Raw genomic sequence first — 13,857 nt, forward strand, 5'->3', positions numbered from 1 at the left:
TTCCGGGATGAGGAACCAGAGACACGGGCAGCGCTGTCCCAGGACCCGACGCAAACATCTGAGCTGTCAAAGAACGACGATGTGAAGGGAACATCCCTTCCGCACCCCCCCGATCTCCCTCAGCCGAAAAGAAACTGATAGATAGTCAGCAGGAGATAATGATCTTGTGAAATGTTTATTACAATATGTGTTATTGGATGTTTTATTCTTTGTTCCGGAAGATTCCTATTGGACAATCCATGCTTTTCCCTGTGATGTTTGTGAGGTGCTGCTAGTTCGATTTGTTTAAGATTATATCTGCACTTTATCTGCAAATCTTTGGATGAGTAAGAGAGACTAGGTTGAAAAAAAATGTTCTTTTTTTTTACATATTGTATCTGTGGATTGTAAATGTTTATGTAATTTTAAAATCTAGTAGGACTTTAGTATAAAAACAGGCCGTTCGGCCCCACTGGCCCATTGGACCATAAGATAGAGGGCATGAGTAGGTCATTCAGCCCATCTTGGCCGCTTATGTTCCACAACAGCCTCTTCACAGCTCTCTGAATCTCACCTGGTAACCAGCCCTCCCTTCCTTAACCAGGCATTTCTCTAATTTCCTCAAAATTGCTCGCGTGCGGGGGGTGAGTGCCACCTTCTCCCCACTCTCTGTCCAAAGACGTTGCTGGATTCATCAGTGACTCTCTACGTCTCCTCGCTCTGGGCTGTTCCATAAGCGGGAACAGCCTCGCGTCACTTTTCCCAATCTCAAAGACCTCTATCCGGCCACCCTTCCAGAGAACGGACTGTCCGCCAGTGTAATCTTTCCTAATAACATCTAAATTCAATAATCTAATACCCACGTCAGTGCATTTCGCACCTTCACCCAGCCTGTAGATCCTTTCTATTTCACATAACCAGTACGCGGTGCTCCGGGAGTGGTCTAGCCAAGGTTTTGTAAAAAATGTCCATCCGTTGGGAAAAGATTTTTTGCGTTTGGACTCGTAAATCCCTCGGCTCCTCTGCCCCATTTAGACGCCCATTTTCCAAGGTATTTCTGACTCATTATCCACCCCACCATCTCATCAACTTCCCAATTCCCTAACCTTCCACAATTTGGTAACCAAATCTTCCTTCAATTTGTTGAAGTTTTCTCAGCCTTTGCTACACTGTGCCACCCATAAAACTGTGCTTGTGATTCCCAAGTCGGTAAACCGGGAACGACATTGATCTGAGCCTTGATCTTTGTACCAGTTCCATTTGTAACAGCCTCATCGCTTCTCTCTGTTTTACAGCCTTTCACTCTACCACTAGCCCACGTGATCGTATTCATGCATGTGACACCTTAGATCTTTTGCAAAATATAAATCTCTATATTACGCTGCTCCCTCCCTCTGTTCCTTATCAAGCATTTCAATAAAGTTGTTCAAACATGATCTTACCTTTTGAGATCCATGCTGACTATATTATTGCAGTTTTTATTTCACCTTACCAGCTAATTTGGCTATAGCCCTGGACTCAGAGCCATCGGGGGTTAAACAGCAAGGAAACAGACCCTTTCGCTCAACTTGTCCACGCCAACTTTATTTTACCATTAAGCTAGTCCCAAATACCAGCATTTGGCCCACATCCCACTCTCCAAATCATACTGGTGTAACTACCTAAATGCTTTTTAAAAGACAAAATTGTACCCGCCTCTACTACAGCCTCTGGCAGCTTGTTCCAGACACCCTCTGTGTGAAAAAATTGCCCCTCTGGACACTTTTGTATCTCTCCCCTCTCTCATTAAACCTATGCCCTCTAGTTTTAGACTCCCCTACCTTTGGGGGAAAAGATATTGACTATCTAGCTGATCTGTGCCCCTCATTATTTTATAGACCTCTATAAGATCACCCCTCAGCCTCCTACGCTCCAGAGAAAAAAGTCCCAGTCTATCCAGCCTCTCCTTATAACTCAAACCATCAAGTCCCGGGAGCATCCTAGTAAATCTTTTCTGCAATCTTTCTAGTTTAATAATATCCTTTCTATAATAGGGTGACCAGAACTGCACACAGTAATCCAAGTGTGGCCTTACCAATGTCTTGTACAACTTCAACAAGACGTCCCAACTCCTGTATTCAATGTTCTGACCAATGAAACCAAGCATGCTGATTACCTTCTTCACCACCCTGTCCACCTGTGACTCCAATTTCAAGGAGCTATGAACCTGTACCCCTAGATCTCTTTGTTCTGTAACTCTCCCCAACACCCTACCATTAACTGAGTAAATCCTGCCCTGGTTCAATCGACCAAAATGCATCACTTTGCATTTATCTAAATTAAACTCCATCTGCCGTTCGTCAGCCCACTGGCCCAATTGATCAAGATCCCGTTGCAATCCCAGATAACCTTCTTCACTGTCCACTATGCCACCAATCTTGGTGTCATCTGCACACTTACTAACCATGCCTCCTAAATTCTCATCCAAATCATTAATATAAATGATAAATAACAGTGGACCCAGCACTGATCCCTGAGGCACACCGCTGGTCACAGGCTCCAGTTTGAAAAACAACTCTCTACAACCCACCCTCTGTCTTTCTGTCATCGAGCCAATTTTGTATCCAATTGGATACCTCACCCTTATACCACAACCTACCACGCAGTGCCATGTCAAAGGCCTTGCTAAAGTCCATGTAGACAACATCAACTGCACTGCCCTCATCTACCTTCTTGGTTACCCCTTCAAAAAACTCAATTAAATTTGTGAGACATGATTATCCACTCACAAAGCCATACTGACTGTCCCTAATCAGTCCTTGCATCTCTAATTGCCTGTAGATCCTGTCTCTCAGAATACCTTCCAACAATTTACCCACCACAGATGTGAGGTTCCCTGGCCTGTAGTTCCCAGGCTTTTCCCTGTAGCCCTTTTTAAACAAAGGCACAACATTTGCCACTCTCCAATCTTCAGGCTGTGACTATCAATGATTCAAATATCTCGGCTGGGGACCCGCAATTTCCTCCCGAGCCTCCCACAACTGATTTCAATATTAATGTATTCAATTCATTTAGATTTACCTGCTCTGAGTCTGATGACTTGTCAATTTCTATCTGAAAAACCATTTAATATCTTTTTGATCTCTTCTTCTCGTTTCCTACCTACCCTGATAATCTCCGTGGTGAACACTGAGGCAATCTGATTAGTGTTTCTGTCATTTCACTATCATTATTTGTGGGTTTATTTTGGGCATTTGTTTGTGAACTTTATAAGACCCTTGTCAGGCCCCACTTGGAGTACTGTGCCCAGTTCTGGATGTAGAAGTTATTGAGAGGGTGCAGAGGAGATTTACAAGGATGTTGCCTGGATTGGGAGGCATGCCTTATGAGGTTAGATTGAGGGAGCTGGGACTCTTCTCCCTGGAGAGATGAAGGTTGAGAGGTGACCTGATAGAGGTTTATAAAATGTTGAGAGGAATAGATAGGGTGGATTCTCGGAGGCTATTTCCCTGGGCTGAAATGGTCGCTACGAGAGGACACAGGTTTAAGGTGCTGGGGAGCAGGTACAGAGGAGATGTCAGGGGTAAGTTTTTCACTCAGAGAGTGGTGAGTGAGTGGAATTGGCGGTGGTGGTAGAGGTGAACTCGCTGGGGTCTTTTAAGAGATTTCTGGATGAGTACATGGGATTTAATGGCATTGGGAGTTACAGATAGGTCTATGGCTTGGTAGGTATGGATATGATCGGCGCAACTTGTGGGCCGAAGGGCCTGTTTGTGCTGTAGTGTTCTATGTTCTATGATCTCTTCTTCTCATCTCCTACCCACCCTGATAATCTCCGTGGTGAACACTGAGGCAATCTGATTAGTGTTTCTGCCATTTCACTATCATTATTTGTGGGTTTATTTTGGGCATCTGTTACTGAGATTGGAGTGATTCAGTTGCGATCCACGATTGGGAAGGATTCCATCCACTGGATGACACTCTCTCATTTCTTTGTCAATGATCGCAAACCAAATATTTGTTTGACTTGTACAGCAGTTCTCAGGTGTCACTGCGTCATTGACCCAGTAACAGACCACCAGTGATCCAACTAGAAATGACCGATTTTTCCGTTGTTTAATTAACTCGTTTAGGGAAGTGGTGATAGCCATGGAATAGGCTAAATAGCATTGGATTAGGAAATGATTTGTCCCCTTGGACTGCGTGTCGGAGTCAACCCAGGCAGTCTCGCTCAAGTGGGGCGAAGTGCGCGCCAAATTGGTTATGTATGGCAGGCTCTTGAGAAACTCTGGCAGCTCGGTGGCACAGTGGGTTAGCACGGCTGCCTCACAGCGTCAGGGACCCAGGTTCGATTCCCGGCTTGTCTGTGTGGAGCTTGCACATTCTCCTCGTGTCTGCCTGGGTTTCCTCCGGGTGCTCCGGTTTCCTCCCGGTTAAGTGCGTTGGGCCGTGCTAAATTCTCCCTCGGTGTTCCCAAACAGGCACCAGAGTGTGGCGACTAGGGGATTGTCACAGTAACTTCATTGCAGTGTTAATGTAAGCCTTACTTGAGGCTCATAAACAAACTTCAGGTAGAGATGTATGGGAATTCCTTGAGCGTATATGAGGTAGGCTTGGGGCAACTTCAGGGCAAGTTATGTTGGAGTCTTGGAGGAGACAAGACACTTTTAAAGAGTTAACACATCCAGTGATGTGTTTGTAACTGTCGATTGCCCTTGTGTAGCAAGGTTCGAGCTGGAGGTGTGTTTGGGCAGCTGGGGGGGTGCAGGTCACCTTCAATTTTTGGGTCAGTGATAACTTTACGGACTTACACCAGTTCTATTCAGAAGTGTTTCCCATCCATCCGATCGGGCAAGGCATAAATGGAATGCAGGAAGGCGAATGGGATGCTGGCCTTCATAGCGAGGGGGATTGAATATAAAAGTAGGGAGGTCTTGCTGCAGCTGTATAGGGCATTGGTGAGGCCGCAGCTGGAGTACTGTGTGCAGTTTTGGTCGCCGCACTTACGCAAGGATATTTTGGCCTTGGAGGGAGTGCAGAGGAGGTTTACTAGGCTGATACCGGAGTTGAGGGGGTTGAGCTATGAGGAGAGGCTGAATAAACTAGGCTTGTACTCGTTAGAGTTTAGAAGAATGAGGGGAGATCTCATTGAGACGTATAAGATGATGAATGGGATGGATAGGATAGAGGTGGAGAGACTCTTCCCGCTCAGAAAGGATAGTAGGACTAGGGGGCACAGCCTCAAGATAAAGGGCGGTGCAGTTTAGAACGGAGTTGAGGAGGAACTTCTTCACTCAAAGGGTGGTGAATCTCCGGAATTCTCTGCCCGTTGAAGTGGTGGAGGCTGCCTCGCTAAATATTTTTAAGACGCGGGTTGATGGGTTTTTGATAAGAGAGGGGATTAAGGGTTATGGGGAGAGGGCGGGAAAGTGGAACTGAGCCACAACAGATCAGCCATGATCTTATTGAATGGTGGGGCAGGCTCGAAGGGCTGGATGGCCTACTCCTGCTCCTATTTCTTATGTTCTTATGATTTGTATGAGGACAAGGCGGAGAACACATCAGAATTGAAGACTTTTCCTCCTCTGTAAATCCCAGTCACTGCACAAGTTAGCATTGCCTTTACAGAGTGACGACCTTCCTTTGACAAGATCTTCTCATTCCTGGGTCACACCATGAGTCAAAGAACAAAGAACAACACAGCCCGGGAAACAGGCCCTTCGGCCCAACGAGCCCACGCCGCCATTTTAACATTACCAGCCCCCCCTCCACCCATGACCCTTATCTATGCTTATGGCAATCCACATTGAGGGAAACTAATTTAGGGACAATTTATTACCTCCAATCAGCCTAATAGCACATCTTTGGGGAGTGGGAGGAAACCGGAGCACCCGGAGAAAACCCACGCAAGCACGGGGAGAATGCGCAAACCCCCACAGACACCGGCCCAAATCCATGTATCTGCACAGCAAACAGCGATAGTCACTGAGCTGTCGTGTTGCCCAGTATCTGGTCCAGTTTAAGCACACACTAACGACATGAAGCACTAGGCCAATCTCGAAACATCCAAGAGCAGCCCAAGTACGACCCATCGTGTGTATGCCCCTCGTTGGACAACAAGGCTTAAAACCTGTGAATTAAAAGAGAAAAACATTATTATCATACCACATCCTTATACATTACCAGGGACGCCCCAATGCTAATGACCCTTATTTAAAACAATCTCCTATATCCACCCATCTCCAACCCACTCATGTGCCTGTCTAAGTGACTCTTAAACAACTCCAGCGTGTTTGCCTCCACCACTTTACTGGGCAGAGCATTCCATACCCCCACTACCCTCTGTGTGAAAAACCCCCCTCTAATATCTGTGTTGTACCTCTCCCCCCCTCATCCTGAGCCCGTGGCCCCTCGTACTGTGTGTCTCTAACATAGGAAATAGCTTACCTCTGTTTACTCTATCTATACCCTTCATAATCTTATATACCTCTATTAGATCCCCCCTCAGTCGGCGTCTTTCAAGGGAAAAGAGCCCCAATTTGCTCAACCTTTCCTCATAACCCAGTCCTTCCATACCAGGCAACATCCCGGTACACCTCCTCTGCACTAAGTCGAGGAGAGAAAGTCATAGAATCATAGGAATCTCGGAGGAATGATTCCCGAATTATGGAAGTGCAACAAGGAGATCAAACTTTAGAAGTGGAAGTAAGTAGAATTACCCATTATGTAGATGGAATAAGGTGAAATTTGGAGGTAGGGTTAAGTGATGCGGAGGGTTGGGACGAAGGGATAATGGCGCAGGGACTAAGCTGTGCGTTTGTGGTGTGGAAATGTTACTGAGATAGCACCGCTAACTCGGGAAAATGTCGCCAGGTTTCCTTGGGCAAAGACAGGCCAAAGAAGGAATACTTAGGGATGAAGGCTAAACTTCTGAGGGTTTGAAGAAAGGTCTTGAAGATGGAGGGATTAGAGGTGGAGGAAGGAGTTCCAGATTCAGCTGAGTGGCCCTGGAGGTAAAGAGAGCACGGTGCAAAGTGATTCTGGAGAAGGGGTCACGTCACTGCGAAATATGGCTGAGGTTTGAGAGCCAGAAATACAAGGGCTAAGTCTGGTGTAAGAGAAGCAATTTCTAACAGGGAACCTCCATTATTCCTGATTTGATTTGATTTATTATTGTCACATGTATACAGTGAAAAGTATTGTTTCTTGCGCGTTATACAGACAAAGCAAACCAGGAGATAACGAGAGTGACGTCACAGGTAGATAGAGTTGTAAAGAGTGCTTTTGGTACATTGGCCTTTATAAATCAGAGTATAAAGTTGGAGTGTTATGGTAAGGTTATATAAGGCATTGGTGAGGCTGAATTTAGAGTATTGTGTACAGTTTTGGTCACCTAGTTACAGGAAGGATATTAATAAGGTTGAAAGAGTGCAGAGAAGGTTCACAAGGATGTTGCCGTGACTTGAGAAGCTGAGTTACAGAGAGAGATTGAATAGGTTAGGACTTTATTCCCTGGAGAATGAGGGGAGATTTGATAGAGGTGTATAAGATTTTGATGGGTATAGATAGAGTGAATGCAAGCAGGCTTTTTCCACTGAGGCTAGAGGAGAAAAAAACCAGAGGGCATGGGTTAAGGGTGAAAGGAGAAAAGTTTAAAGGGAATATTAGGGGGGGATTCTTCACACAGAGAGTGGTGGGAGTGTGGAATGAGCTGCCGGGTAAATGCGGGGTCACTTTTAACATTTAAGACAAACTTGGATGGGTTCATGGATGAGAGGGGTGTGGAAGGATATGGTCCAAGTGCAGGTCAGTGGGACTAGGCAAAAAATGGGTCAGCACAGACAAGAAGGGCCAAAAGGCCTCTTTCTGAGCTGTAATTTTCTCCACATCACTTAACCCTACCTCCATAATTCACCTTATTCTATGGTTCTATGGAGGGAGTGCAGAATGTAGTGTTACAGTCATAGCTAGGGTGTAGAGAAAGATCAACTTAATGCGAGGTAGGTCCATTCAAAAGTCTGACAGCAGCAGGGAAGAAGCTGTTCTTGAGTCGGTCGATACGGGACCTCAGACTTTTGTATCTTTTTCCCGATGGAAGAAGGTGGAAGAGAGAATGTCCGGGGTGTGTGGGATCCTTAATTATACTGGCTGCTTTCCTGAGGCAGTGGGAAGTGTAGACAGAGTCAATGGATGAGAGGCTGGTTTGTGTGATAGGCTACATTTTGTAGTTCCTTGCCATCTTGGGCAGAGCAGGAGCCCAGACCAAGCTGTGATACAACCAGAAAGAATACTTTCTATGGGGCATCTGTAAAAGTTGGTGAGAGTTGTAGCGGACATGCCAAATTTCCTTAGTCTTCTGAGAAAGTAGAGGTGGGGCTTTCTTAACTAGAGAGTCAGCATGGGGGGACAGGTTGTTGGTGATCTGGACACCTAAAAACCCGAAGCTTTCGAGCGCTTTAGGAGAGGTTAAACTCACTCACTTCTGTATTATTCACATAATTTAATAACGTTGACTATTGTTTGTGTAAACGCTAGGTGTCGATGCACAAGACTTGTGCCCTGAAGCTTGGGGAAGATGTTTAATGTATAAGGTGAGGAATGTTGTACAGTTATTGTTAGCTCCTGTTAATTCCCATCTGTCAAACAAAATGATACCCGTTTTTCATGAATGTGACTTTAATGTGGATACACATGGACTGTCAGTGATGGAGCGAATTCTACTGAAATCCAATAACTTTCTACGATTCAATAACAGAAATAAAAGAACTCAGTATCACTGACCTTATCTAATGTGTTTCACTCTGTGCACGACTCTCAGTTTCATATTTAGCACTTATTGTAAAGTAGGCAATAGAGATCATTGGTCTGTTGTACGTCTTAGTATTTTTATTCTCCGCTGTCCCCACCACAGGGCTGGGGGTGTCTGCGCTGTGCCCTCATCAAGCGGGAATGGGGGCACTGCTGCCCACGGTTAGGACACAGGCGGCAGAGTTTGGGATGACTTCCATAGAAATTATAGAAACCCTGCAGTGCAGAAAGAGGCCATTCGGCCCACCTTGTTGTCCAACGAGGGGTGTCCACGCAGCAGGTCGTGCGAGGGCTGCTCTTAGACGTTGCTTTGAGAGTTGCCCAGTGCGTTAGTGTACGCTTAAACTGGACCAGATACTGGGCAACACGACAGCTCAGTGACTATCACTGTTTGCTGTGCAGACACATGGATTTGGGCCGGTGTCTGTGGGAGTTTGCACATTCTCCCCGTGCCTGCGTGGGTTTTCTCTGGGTGCTCCGGTTTCCTCCCACACCCCAAAGATGTGCTCTTAGGCTGATTGGTGTAACAAATTGTCCCTAAATTAGTCTCCCCTCAATCTTCCCCAATAGGCGTAGACCAAGGTCGTGGGTAGAGGGGGGGACTCATAATATTAAAATGGCGGCGTGGGCTCGTTGGGCCGAAGGGCCTGTTTCCCGGGTTGGGTTGTTCTTCAAGTCTGCACCAACCACAATCCCACCCAGGCCCTACCCCCCATATCCCTATATATTATACCCACTAATCCCTCTAACCCATGCATCTTAAGACACTAAGAGGCAATTTTAGCACGGCTAATCAACCTAACCCGCACATCTTTGGACTGTGGGAGGAAACCGGAGCACCTGGAGGAAACCCACGCAGACACGGGGAGAATGTGCAAACTCCACACAGACAGTGACCCAAGCCGGGAATCGAACCCAGGACCCGGGAGCTGTGAAGCAGCAGTGCTAACCACTGTGCTACCCCAATGGCAAGAATGGTGGCACAGTGGTTAGCATTGCTGCCCCACAGTGCCGGGGACCCGGGTTCGATTCCCGGCTCAGGTCTCTGCTTGTGTGCAGTCTGCACATTCTCCCCATGTCTGCGTGGGTTTCCTCCGGGTGCTCCGGTTTCCTCCCACAGTCCAAAGACATGCCGGTTAGGTGGATTGGCCGTGCTAAAATTGCCCCTTAGTGTCGGGAGACTAACTAGGGTAAATGCACGGAGTAATGGAGATAGGGCCTGGGTGGGATTGTGGGCAGTGCAGACCCGATGGGCCGAATGGTCTCTTTCTCCACTGTAGGGAATCTATGAACGAGCGTTCCAGAGGAATTGAGACAAAGGAAACTGGGCAATGTCCCGGAGGAGGGAATGGTGTGAAATCGGAAACACAACCCAGGATCGAATTAGCGGGAATGTTTTTCCATCCGGCACACACACACACACACACAGGGTGATCCCGGATTGTGAAGCACATTCCCAGCCACAGTCGGCCCCGGAGTGTAATCCTCAGCCCATCACCAGCCGTCCGGTGTGAAACACGCTCTGGGAAAAGCTGAGCGTTCCGGGGAGAGGGCGGCTTCAGGGAAAAGGGGCCCAGACACAGGGCCCAGACACAGGGCCCAGACACAGGGACCAGACACAGGGACCAGACACAGGGCCCAGACACAGGGCCCAGGCACAGGGACCAGACACAGGGCCCAGACACAGGGCCCAGACACAGGGACCAGACACAGGGCCCAGGCACAGGGCCCAGACACAGGGACCAGGCACAGGGCCCAGGCACAGGGCCCAGACACAGGGACCAGACACAGGGCCCAGGCACAGGGACCAGACACAGGGCCCAGACACAGGGCCCAGACACAGGGCCCAGACACAGGGACCAGACACAGGGCCCAGGCACAGGGCCCAGACACAGGGACCAGGCACAGGGCCCAGGCACAGGGCCCAGACACAGGGACCAGACACAGGGCCCAGGCACAGGGCCCAGGCACAGGGCCCAGACACAGGTACAGGGCCCAGGCACAGGGCCCAGACACAGGGCCCAGGCACAGGGCCCAGGCACAGGGCCCAGACACAGGGCCCAGGCACGGGGCCCAGACACAGGGCCCAGGCACGGGGCCCAGGCACAGGAACCAGGCACAGGGCCCAGGCACGGGGCCCAGGCACAGGGCCCAGACACAGGGCCCAGGCACAGGGACCAGCCACAGGGCCCAGGCACAGGGACCAGACACAGGGCCCAGGCACAGGGACTAGGCACAGGGCCCAGGCACAGGGACCAGACACAGGGCCCAGGCACAGGGACCAGACACAGGGCCCAGGCACAGGGACTAGGCACAGGGCCCAGGCACAGGGCCCAGGCACAGGGACCAGGCACAGGGCCCAGGCACAGGGACCAGGCACAGGGCCCAGGCACAGGGACCAGGCACAGGGCCCAGGCACAGGGCCCAGGCACAGGGACCAGGCACAGGGCCCAGGCACAGGGACCAGACACAGGGCCCAGGCACAGGGACCAGGCACAGGGCCCAGGCACAGGGACCAGACACAGGGCCCAGGCACAGGGACCAGACACAGGGCCCAGGCACAGGGACCAGACACAGGGCCCAGGCACAGGGACTAGGCACAGGGCCCAGGCACAGGGACTAGGCACAGGGACCAGACACAGGGACCAGACACAGGGCCCAGACACAGGGACCAGACACAGGGCCCAGGCACAGGGACTAGGCACAGGGCCCAGGCACAGGGCCCAGGCACAGGGACCAGGCACAGGGCCCAGGCACAGGGACCAGGCACAGGGCTCAGGCACAGGGACCAGACACAGGGCCCAGGCACAGGGACCAGACACAGGGCCCAGGCACAGGGACCAGACACAGGGCCCAGGCACAGGGACTAGGCACAGGGCCCAGGCACAGGGACCAGACACAGGGCCCAGGCACAGGGACCAGACACAGGGCCCAGGCACAGGGACTAGGCACAGGGCCCAGGCACAGGGACCAGACACAGGGCCCAGGCACAGGGACCAGACACAGGGCCCAGGCACAGGGACCAGACACAGGGCCCAGGCACAGGGACCAGACACAGGGCCCAGGCACAGGGCCCAGGCACAGGGACCAGACACAGGGCCCAGGCACAGGGACTAGGCACAGGGCCCAGGCACAGGGACCAGACACAGGGCCCAGGCACAGGGACTAGGCACAGGGCCCAGGCACAGGGACCAGACACAGGGCCCAGGCACAGGGACCAGACACAGGGCCCAGGCACAGGGACTAGGCACAGGGACCAGACACAGGGACCAGACACAGGGCCCAGACACAGGGACCAGACACAGGGCCCAGGCACAGGGACTAGGCACAGGGCCCAGGCACAGGGCCCAGGCACAGGGACCAGGCACAGGGCCCAGGCACAGGGACCAGGCACAGGGCCCAGGCACAGGGACCAGACACAGGGCCCAGGCACAGGGACCAGACACAGGGCCCAGGCACAGGGACCAGACACAGGGCCCAGGCACAGGGACTAGGCACAGGGCCCAGGCACAGGGACCAGACACAGGGCCCAGGCACAGGGACCAGACACAGGGCCCAGGCACAGGGACCAGGCACAGGGCCCAGGCACAGGGACCAGACACAGGGCCCAGGCACAGGGACCAGACACAGGGCCCAGGCACAGGGACCAGACACAGGGCCCAGGCACAGGGCCCAGGCACAGGGCCCAGGCACAGGGACCAGACACAGGGCCCAGGCACAGGGACTAGGCACAGGGCCCAGGCACAGGGACCAGACACAGGGCCCAGACACAGGGACCAGACACAGGGCCCAGGCACAGGGCCCAGGCACAGGGCCCAGACACAGGGCCCAGACACAGGGACCAGACACAGGGCCCAGACACAGGGCCCAGACACAGGGACTAGGCACAGGGCCCAGGCACAGGGCCCAGACACAGGGCCCAGGCACAGGGCCCAGACACAGGGCCCAGACACAGGGCCCAGGCACAGGGCCCAGACACAGGGACCAGACACAGGGACTAGGCACAGGGCCCAGGCGCAGGGACCAGGCACAGGGCCCAGACACAGGGCCCAGACACAGGGCCCAGGCACAGGGCCCAGACACAGGGACCAGACACAGGGACTAGGCACAGGGCCCAGGCACAGGGCCCAGACACAGGGCCCAGGCACAGGGCCCAGACACAGGGACCAGACACAGGGACCAGACACAGGGCCCAGGCACAGGGCCCAGACACAGGGCCCAGGCACAGGGACCAGACACAGGGCCCAGGCACAGGGACTAGGCACAGGGCCCAGGCACAGGGCCCAAGCACAGGGACCAGGCACAGGGCCCAGGCACAGGGACCAGGCACAGGGCCCAGGCACAGGGACCAGACGCAGGGCCCAGGCACAGGGACCAGACGCAGGGACCAGACGCAGGGCCCAGACACAGGGACCAGGCACAGGGCCCAGGCACAGGGACCAGGCACAGGGCCCAGGCACAGGGACCAGGCACAGGGCCCAGGCACAGGGCCCAGACACAGGGCCCAGGCACAGGGACTAGGCACAGGGCCCAGGCACAGGGACTAGGCACAGGGCCCAGGCACAGGGCCCAGACACAGGGCCCAGGCACAGGGCCCAAGCACAGGGACCAAGCACAGGGCCCAGGCACAGGGACCAGACACAGGGCCCAGGCACAGGGACCAGGCACAGGGCCCAGGCACAGGGACCAGGCACAGGGCCCAGGCACAGGGACCAGACACAGGGCCCAGGCACAGGGACTAGGCACAGGGCCCAGGCACAGGGCCCAGACACAGGGCCCAGGCACAGGGCCCAGACACAGGGCCCAGGCACAGGGCCCAGACACAGGGCCCAGACACAGGGCCCAGGCACAGACACAGGGCCCAGACACAGGGCCCAGACACAGGGCCCAGGCACAGGGCCCAGACACAGGGCCCAGACACAGGGCCCACGCACAGGGCCCAGACACAGGGCCCAGGCACAGGGCCCAGGCACAGGGACCACGCACAGGGCCCAGGCACAGGGCCCAGGCACAGGGCCCAGACACAGGGACCAGGCACAGGGCCCAGGCACAGGGACCAGACACAGGGCCCAGGCACAGGGCCCAGACACA

This window comes from Carcharhinus amblyrhynchos, chromosome 35 (assembly GCF_965287045.1).
Source record: "Carcharhinus amblyrhynchos chromosome 35, sCarAmb.v2.hapA, whole genome shotgun sequence".
NCBI lineage: Eukaryota > Metazoa > Chordata > Chondrichthyes > Carcharhiniformes > Carcharhinidae > Carcharhinus > Carcharhinus amblyrhynchos.